This window comes from Diceros bicornis, chromosome 13 (assembly GCF_020826845.1).
Source record: "Diceros bicornis minor isolate mBicDic1 chromosome 13, mDicBic1.mat.cur, whole genome shotgun sequence".
Lineage (NCBI taxonomy): Eukaryota > Metazoa > Chordata > Mammalia > Perissodactyla > Rhinocerotidae > Diceros > Diceros bicornis.
In genome coordinates this window covers 42,073,271-42,082,973 of record NC_080752.1, presented here as the reverse complement: position 1 = coordinate 42,082,973, position 9,703 = coordinate 42,073,271, and positions in this window count along the sequence as shown.

Below are 9,703 nucleotides of genomic sequence, written 5' to 3'. Positions count from 1 at the left end.
CCTGGGTCAAAAAGCCTATCACATTTCTCTGGCCCAACTACTTCGTTTAAAGATGGACATGTAACTCAATTATAGCCAATGAGACTTTTGCTAGGACTGCTGAGACAAAGCTTCTCTCTCTTTCCTGCTGTGTGAGAACCTGGGGAGACAGAGCCCAGAGAGGACAGCCTGCCTGAGGACTGAGTCAACAGAGAGTGGAGACAGGGGCAATCAATCTTGATGAGTGGAGCCTCTGTGTCTAGTCGTGTCAGAAGCAAACCTATATGTGGTCTTACAGCTGGGTAAGCCAATACATTTCCATTGGGCTTAACCTTATTGGGTTGATTTTTCAGTCACTTACAACCAAAATAAACCAGAAGGAAACACATCATTCTCTCCAAAATTAGGGTCGTCTTCATCATAGTGCCTGTAGCATTGAACATGGGCAGCCTCACTTTGCTCACTGTCCCAACTCATCTCCGCAGTAATTTCTCAGGTATACTGACCAAATGCCTCCAGGATATATATATATTTTTAATCTCAACAAAAGGAAGGACAGGAAAGCAATCTTTTATTATTATTATTATTATTTTCTTGAGGAAGATTAGCCCTGAGCTAACAGCTGTGCCAGTCTGCCTCTATTTTGCATGTGGGTTGTTGCCACAGCATGGTTGACGAGTAGTATAGATCTACACCGGGATCTGAACTGGAGAACCTGGGCCACTGAAGCAGACCGTGTCAAACTTAACCACTATGTCACGGGGCCAGCCCCAAATGCCTCCAGGTTTGTTGTACAGCTGGCCTGGACGAGCAGGAGAAGTTCCCATAAGGAGTCAAGAGACCAGAGTTCTGGTCCTGACCGCCGTGAACTCATTCATGGTCTGGAGCAAGTCACTTTGTCTCTCGAGCCTTAGATTCTGATCTGTTAAAAGGAGAAAAGTGGATTAGAACACTTGTTCCCAAATGCCATTCCTTGGGTGGATTCCAGTTGGCTACATAAAATTTACCTGGGACACTTATTAAGAAGACAGAGGCCAGGCCTCTACGTTTGGAGAACCTAATTTAGTAGATCTTGGGGTGGAGTCAAGGAGGAAAGAAGACAACACTGGATCAGAGTGATTTTATTGATAGAAGTGCCCATACTAGAGATTCTGGATTTAATGTGTTACCTCTTGTGGCTGAAATAGCTCTAACAGTGTGCTTGTTCAGTTGACTGAAGCTAGTACTCAACATGACCTGTATTCAGTGAGGTAGAGATGGCAGCGTTTCCCCGGTTAATGTGTCTAGTGTCTAAGAAGGTAGGAATGTTGGAGAAGAGTCATCACATGAAATTGTATATACTCCCTAATCCCACCAAGTACATTCCCCAAGAGGGCTCGGAGGGTAGTTCTTCACCTAGGTGTTGAGATAAGCCGTAGGGAGTCATAGCATCAGTATCCTTGAAAAACTTTATGGAGGATCTCCTCTGTAGCTTGGGTATATTGGAAGAGACACCACTGAGATGGGCTCCCTGATTTCATTGGGGATCATGGGGTCCTAGAGGAGCAGAGGCCAAGTGCAGGGCTAAACTGCCAGAGTCAAGGTGGAGGCCTTCACCGTAATGTGCAGCAGGATGAAGTGATAATCAGAATGTCTTGATTTGGACAGATCTTTGATCAGAGTGTCCCTGGAATGAAACAGATGAGCAGCTTGTTAAATATTATAAAATATTATTTTATAACAGAAAAACCTCCATGTCTTATGTCCAGAGCCTAACTTGAATTGTCACAGTGGAGCGTCTCAGCCTTTTGGCTAATTTCCAGATCTAAGCCAGTTCACAGACCTGAAGTCCTGATTGAATAGGAGGCCAGGTTCCCTAAGAGAAGACCTTGTAGCACTACCACAAGCATATACGGTAAATCTTCTACAAGGAAGGGGGAAGGGAAAACCCAGACCTTTTAGGAATTACTAGACATTGGCTTTGAATTGATGCTAATATACGGGAACCCAAGAATCAGCATATCCAAAACCAAACTACTGATCTATCTCCTGACGCCCCAAATCCCTCCTACCATTGCCTTCCTCACCTCCTTCTCCATCTCAGTATCCTTCCAGTTGCTTAGGCCAAAACCTTGGGGTAATCTTTGACACACTCTTTCTTTCATTTTCCACATCTAATCTATCAGCAACATCTGTTGGCTCTACCTTCAGAACGCAGCCAGGTTTTGATCACTTCTCTTCCACTCCACCCCTATCACCCTGGTTCAAACCATGAGAATCTCTCGCCTGGATTACTGTAACTGTCTCTAATACGTCTCCCTTCTTCTAACCTCATCCCCCAATAGTCTATTCTCAACACAACAGCTAGATCAGTCCTTTAAAAATATGTCAATCATGTCACTTCTCTGCTCAAAACTCTGAAAAAGCCTCCCTGTTGCGCTCAAGTAAAAGCCGAAGTCCTCAATGGCTTATATATAAGGCTTTACAGGACTTGGCTCTGTCAGATCTCTGATCTTATCTCCCACTCTCGCCCTTCTCACTCACTTTGCCCCAAATATGTTTGGCCTCCTTGCCTGTTCCTTGAACACACCGACCATGCTCCACCTCAGGGCCTTTGACCCTCTGCCTGGAATGCCTTTCCTTTAGCTCTCCGCTTTGCGAACTCCTTCATCTCCTTTCAGACTCTATTCAAATCTCACCCAGATGAGATCTACCTTGACTACTGTATTTATTAATTCAGCCAGCCCCTTTCTGCAGAGTTCCCAAACCTTTTTACCCTGGTTTACTTTTTCTCTGCATCTTCTTGATTTTTTTTAACTTATCATTTGCTAACACACTAAATAATTTACTTATTTATGCTCATAAATGTCTCCCGCGCTAGGATGTAAGTTCAGTGGAGGCAAGGATCTTTGTTTTGTTCCCTAATATATCCCAAGCACCTGGAACAGTGCTTTGTGCTTAGTGGGTACTCAATACATTCATTTCGTGAATAAATTTGGAAGAGACCCGGGAGACGAGGGAGGGTCTCTTGAGAGGGTGGGTCTTGGACCAGAGTAGTACAAGCTTTGGGCCCCAGAAGGCCTTCCAGGACCATCCAGTTTCCTTTTCGGGCCAGTGAAACATGAGGGAAGTCTCCTATGGGGCCCTGGGTAAGGTTTCCTTGCTCTCAAGGAGACCCAGGAAGAAATGGTCCCTTTCCTCTAGATGATCTGTCTAGATGTGATTCTTAGAACTATTCTGGTCATCTTGGGACCACGAGGAGAGCAAGTTCAAGAAAAAAGGCCTTGGTACAGGGCATTTGAATAATCTGGGTCCTTTACTTATAATGTACCTTCAAGGGAGGGCCTGCTGCCCCCATCTGTGGGCAGTGCAGTCAGCTGACTGCGTATGGCCGTCACCTCCTTCAGGGTTTGCCTCGGCTGCTCAGAGCCCCCTTACCCAAGGTCAGGCCCTTCCCAGGGTGGCTCACATCCAGTGATCCAGGGGGGCGAGGATGTAAAAGTCTGGGCTTTTGACCCAAAGTGGGACTCTAATGGTCAATACTTGCTCCAAAGCATTGGCTGACTCAAAGACCTTTACGTGTCCCCATAAGGAAGAATAGAGGAGTACAGGAACCAAGGGCTAGAGCAGGAGTGACTCCACTTCCCATTATCCTGATAACCCACTGGAGGCCATGTACTTCCCAGCCCTACAACTCTGGGCTCTGCAGGGTTAGATGTCCTGGTCTTCAAAGGGGGCCCACTTTTGCCAAAAAGAGTTGCATTGAGTTATAAGCTACGTCTGCCTCCTGAGTGCTCTGAGCTCCTTGTACCCAGGGACCAGCAGTCAAGAAGTGGGTTCACTGTCGTGGCAGGGGTGTTTGACCCTGATTACAAATAGACGTAAGGCCGCTGTTACAAATGGGGACAAGGAGAAACACATGTGGATCCCGGGTGATCTACTCGTGTGCTTCTGGATACTCTCTGGCCCAACTGTAACTGTAAATGGCCAGGTGATGCAACCCTGGCCTAAGAAGGGCATGGTGACCAGGGGCTCAGGCTCCTTGAAGATGAGGGTCTGGATCAGGCCACCACATGAGCCACTGAGGCCAGCAGAAGAGGGAATCTAGAATAGATAGAGGAGGAGGGAGATGATGAGTATTGATTACAGCCCTGACACCAACTGCAGTGGCGGGGGCTATAGTTCACCCCACTAACATTCCTCTTCCAAGTTTCCCTTCAGGAGGAGGGCCAGTGGACTCCTGAAGGAGCTGCTCCTTGAATGTATATGGGGAAGTGGATTTGAGCCCTCCAGGGGGGTTTGTGGTAGACATCAACTTTCAGTGAGGGGCTTGCTGCCCATCTGTGGCAAGTGCAGTCAGTAGATGGCCTGAAGCTGAGCCCCCCACACAAGGTCACACCCTTCCCAAGGCAGCCTGTATCTGGTGACTGGAGGAGGTGGTGTATAAAGGTCTGGCGGTTCCAGCCTAATGCAGGGCACGACTGACAATTCTCACTCCAGAGCTCCGTGCCAGGTTGGCAGAGCGAGGTTTTTCTAGGCCTGCATTGTAGTTCAGCTTCTTCTTCTGCCTGAGCCTTCCTTCATAAGAATTGTTTTCTAATAAACATCTTGTGCCCCAAACTCTGTCTCAGTGTCTGCTTTCAGAGAAGCCAGCTGTGACACCAGCAATGTGTTACTCTGGGGACAGACTCAGCCCCCAGGAACAATTCCGCCTCTTTCCAGCTTCCCTGCAGAGATCACAAGGCCATCTGAAGGGGGTTCTGAGCAGTTCCTCCAACACATCTTTCTACTCTTTGAAATTTAGATGCTCTTTCCCACTGCCTCCCTTCAACATTTGCTCTACAAACAATATTAAGCACCCACTAATTCCAGAGCCTTGATAATTTGTAAATGCCTTCAGGAGAGAATGAGAATAAATCTTTGTGCCATGAAGGGCCTAGACCCTTAGTCGTCAGCTCCAACCCTAGTTAGAGAGGCCGTCCTTGCCAGCATTAGTGATCTAAGAGATTGGTCACCAGGAGATGGGAGCCCAGGCCAAGTGTTGTTTGGTGATGCACTGTGGGATCTGCAGTCAATTGCTTACCCCTTAGAGACTGCCCCTAGCAAGACTGAGATTAGCTGAGCTTGGCACTGTGAGGCACAGGCTGCAATGACAATTTTGTTTCCAAATTTTCCCAGTCTACCCTACAGCATCTACAGGAAGCAAGTCCATGGAATTGAGGGCATATAGAGACTGAGGAGTGGTCTACCCCAGAACTCTCAGAAAGCTCCTGATTGTGTTTGAGCAAGGTGTTCCAGGCTCACCCACCAGGGGGCAGTCTTCCCCTTCAAGAAGCCTTCCTGAGTCACCTTCACTTACCGGCTCTCTTTTCTGAGCTCCAGTAGCCCAAGGGTCCACACCACTGCCTGGCATCGCTGTGCACCCCCTGGACATCTTTAGTGCTGCTGTTCCACCTGGTGACCACTCCGATGGTTATTCACCTTCACACTTGGTGCTTTGTGTTACCAGTTTACCGGTAAGAGCAGTAATTCCTACGTTTATATTTTTCCCTGTAGTTTATGAGATGTCTTCACATATATTATTCTCAATTGGCTTGCAAAGCAACTTGGAAAAATAATTTATTTATGGCCTTTTCAGAAGAGGTAACAGGCTCACAGAGGTGAAGTGGCCCCATTTATTGAAGTCACACAGTAAGTTCTGCTGCTGCTGCTATCACGGACATCTATTAAGCACTGCTGTGTGCCAAGGATGATATTAAGGGTTAATTTACTTAATTCTACAGTAATTAAGACAGTGAAGTGTTTTGCCAGTAGAGATAGACAAATAGATAATATATAGAGCTTATGAATTGTATGGTTCGAATCTCCCATGTCCCTACTGAATTTTTGTTTGTTTACTTGATCTATCAATTACTAGGAGAGGGGTGTTAAAACATCCCACAATGGTATGGCAGATTTATCCATTTCTCTCTGTAGCATTTTGAAGTTACGTTGTTAGATGCATATCAATTTAGAAATGTTCTCTCTCTCTGAATTGAACTCTATCATTAGAGAGTGACACTTTAGTGATGCTTTTTGCCTTAATATTGCTATTTCATCCTTGTTTGTTTTTTTGCCTGGTATTTCTTTTTCCAAACTTTGTCAATCTGTGCTCTGATGTTTTAGATCTGTCTAGAACATTGATATTTAGAACATCAATGGATTTTGTTCTTTTATTCGGTCTTACATCCTTTATCTTCGAACTGGAGAATTTAGCTCATTTATTGAGATTGATATATTTGTATTTATTTCTCTCATCTTGTAATGTGCATTATATTTGTGGTACTTTGCCCCTCTCCTTTTTTAAAAACATTTTTGGGGTTGATCCCCTATCCCACCCCCAACTCTGTTCATTTGGAAGGTGTTTTTTAATGGTTACTTCAGCAATTCTACCCTAATGATTAGTCTGTCTACTGAGTTTTCAATTTCAATTAGCATATTTTTCCATTTTCAGAAATTGTATTTGGTTCTTTTTCAAATTTACCAGTTACATAGTATCAAGCGTCTCTTTTATTTCTTTAAAATATTAAAAAAGGTTATTTTACATTGTGTGGCTGGTAATTCCAATATCTTTGAAGGTCTGTTTCCACCATCTCTCAATTCTGCTTGTTTTCCCTCATAGTGCGTTGTTACCTTGTGTGTTTGGTTATTTTTACCATGAGCTGCTCATATTGCCTAGGAATTTGTAGGAATTATTTGAGGCCTGTGTCGATGTTGAGTTCCTTCAGAGACAATTTGCATTTATTGCTGTCAATAATCTGATGGTACTACCAATCCACACCACTTTAAATTAAATTCTCTGCTTGAGGATTTTAGGATGACATAGGTAATGTGATTTGACTTCAGATTTCATGAAAGAGCTGGCTTGTAAGTTACAAGTTCTCAAAGGAGATTTTATGTTTTCCTCTTCCCAGGGCCAGAGTTGATAAAGGGAAATTTCATCTCTCCTCCCTTCTGACTGCCAGCGTGTATTTTACGTCAGCCCTTGCAGGTAGTTATAACGCTTTGTGGTCTCCTATTAGAGTTCCCATCTTGCAGAGGCTCTGGGCTTTATCTCCTGCCTCCCATATATCCTATGCAGACATGAAAGGAGGATGTCGTGGTCCCCAGGGTTTGGCAGGCGTCCTAAGGGTGAAAGACAATTCAAACATTTACTTGCCTCTCCACCGTTGCTGGTTTCACTTCATTTGGGGGCTTGGCGTATTCCTTACTTTCATGGTAACAACATAGTAAAAAAGAATTTTAAAAAACCCTTTATACAACATTTTAATTTTTTTCATCAGGAAGTCACTTAGGTATCTAATTCACTACATTGTTGGAAAAAATGTTAAAACATGGATTTCATCATCATAACTCACATTTATTTGTTTTATGACATTTTTATAGTCTTTTATACATTCTGTTATGAGTTTTATATAGCATGACTTGTGTATATTATTACTTATAATGATAATATGTCATTTAATTTTTACAACTAACCCAGAGGGGTAGATATTATTGTCCTCATTTTATAGATGAAGAAATATAAGCTCTGAGTTTTACCCAAAGTTAACCAACTATATGGCTGAACAGGGACTTAAGCCATTGGTATCCACCCTCCAGAGGTTCTTAACCTTTGGAGGACATGGACTCCCTTAAGAATCCAATGCAAGCTCTAGACCCTCTCCCCAGAAACGTGTACACTGGTGCAGATACACTAAAATGTCAGAGGGTTTGAGATTCTCTGAGATCCATCCGTGGATCCTACATTAAGAACCCCTGCATGTTATAGTGCTGGGAGGTGGAACAAAAGACACGTTAGTTTTTCAGCTTCGATCACAAGTTCATATTCCTCTGCCTGTCTTTGAAGACCCTTCATAATCTGATCTCACTATATTCCTCCAGCCTTTTTTTCCTGACATGCATTCCTGGCAATAGTCCATCTAGGCATTCCCATGATCTCTCCTCAATTCTAGCCTTGCCTCTGTGCGGTGTGCAGTAGTGATTAAGATCACGGGCCTCACGCCGGGACAGCCTGGGTTCAGATCCTGAACCAACTGTGGACCTTGGGCAGGTTATCTACCCTCTGTGTGCCTCTGTTTCTTTACCTGTGAAATGGTGAAGAACAGTACCTACCTTGCAGAGTTGTGGGGGATTACATGAGTCAATGCATGTAAAGCACTTAAAGCCGTGTCTGGTGCAGAGTAACTGCTTAACACATTTTAGTGGTTATTACTATTCTCTCATGTATAGTGTGTCATTATAGGTTCCTAGATCTCATCTATAAACTGGGAGAGGATTCTTGTAAATAAAAGAGTTTTTAAAAGTATCTAACATAGTGGCTGGCACACAGTAGGGCTAATTTTCTTGAGAGGCAATTTTTTTTTTTCTATTTTAAGAGGGCAGTAGAGCTTTCTGCCCTGAAGGCCTGGGGCTTCACTTGTCTCAGTGGAGAGACAGGTGCTTTGCTTCCCAAGTCTCGAGGGCAATGGAATGGCTCAAAGTGTTGAAAGGCGGGAATGAGCAACCCTACCCAGCTCAACCACGGTGGTATTTCCTGAGACTGAAGGAATGGACGGGTGGCTGATTCAGTGAGAACTAGGCTCAAGCAGAGACCCCTGGCAGCACGACTTCTGATGGGATGGAATGTGAACAAGGTCCCGGTGTTTGAATGGGGCGTAAAGAGGACCCATGAACAGGAAATGCTGGACCATGTGGACTTGGTCAATAAGCATCTCACTGGACAGAGTGAAGACCAGAGGCCTTTCTCTAAGTCTTATGGATGGTTCTGGAGAAGTTCCCTCTGATCTTGGGAAAGATTAAGGATAAAGGATAAAGAAACGTGATGTTTCTTTTTCTTTCCTTCCTTCCTTCCTCCCTTCCTCCCTTCCTTCCTTCCTTCCTTCCTTTTCTCTCTCTCTCTCCCCTCTCTCTCCTCTCTCTCCTCCCTCCTTCCCTCCCTCCCTCCCTCCCTCCCTCCCTCCCTTCCTCCCTTCCTCCCTTCCTCCCTTTCTTTCTTCCTTCCTTTCTTCCTTTCTTCCTTCTTTCCTTCCTCCCTTCCTTCCTTCCTTCCTTCCTTCCTTCCTCCCTCCCTCCCTCCCTCCCTCCCTCCCTCCCTCTCTCTCTCTCTCTCTCTCTTTCTTTCTTTCTTTCTTTCTTTCTTTCTTCTTCTTTCTTTCTTTCTCTCTTTCTCTCTTTCTCTCTCTCTCTCTCTCTCTCTCTCTCTCTCTCTCTCTCTCCTCTCTCTCTCTCTCTTCTCTCCTCTTTCTCTCTTTCTCCCTCTTTCTCTCTTTCTTTCAAGAAGATTGTCCCTGAGCTAACATCTGTGCCAATCTTCCTCTATTTTGTATGTGGGACAAAGCCACAGAATGGCTTGATGAGCTATGTGTAGGTCCATACCAGGGATCCAGGCCTGCGAACCCTGGGCCTCCAAAGTGGAGCATGTGAACTTAACCACTACACCACGGGGCCAGCCCCAAATGTGATGTTTCTTATACCCTAGTGTCTTGGAGCAAATTTATAGTAACATATTGTGTGTTTTGTGCTTTCAACTGAGGGCAGGGGTATGTAACATTCCTTTGTAACTTTCACAATCTTTTCATTAGTAATCTTCCATGATGGGTAGAATCATTGAATTTTATTTGTTTTTTGTGAGGAAGATCAGCCCTGAGCTAACATCTATTGCCAGTCCTCCTCCTTCTTTTTCCCTTTTTCTCCCCAAAGCCCC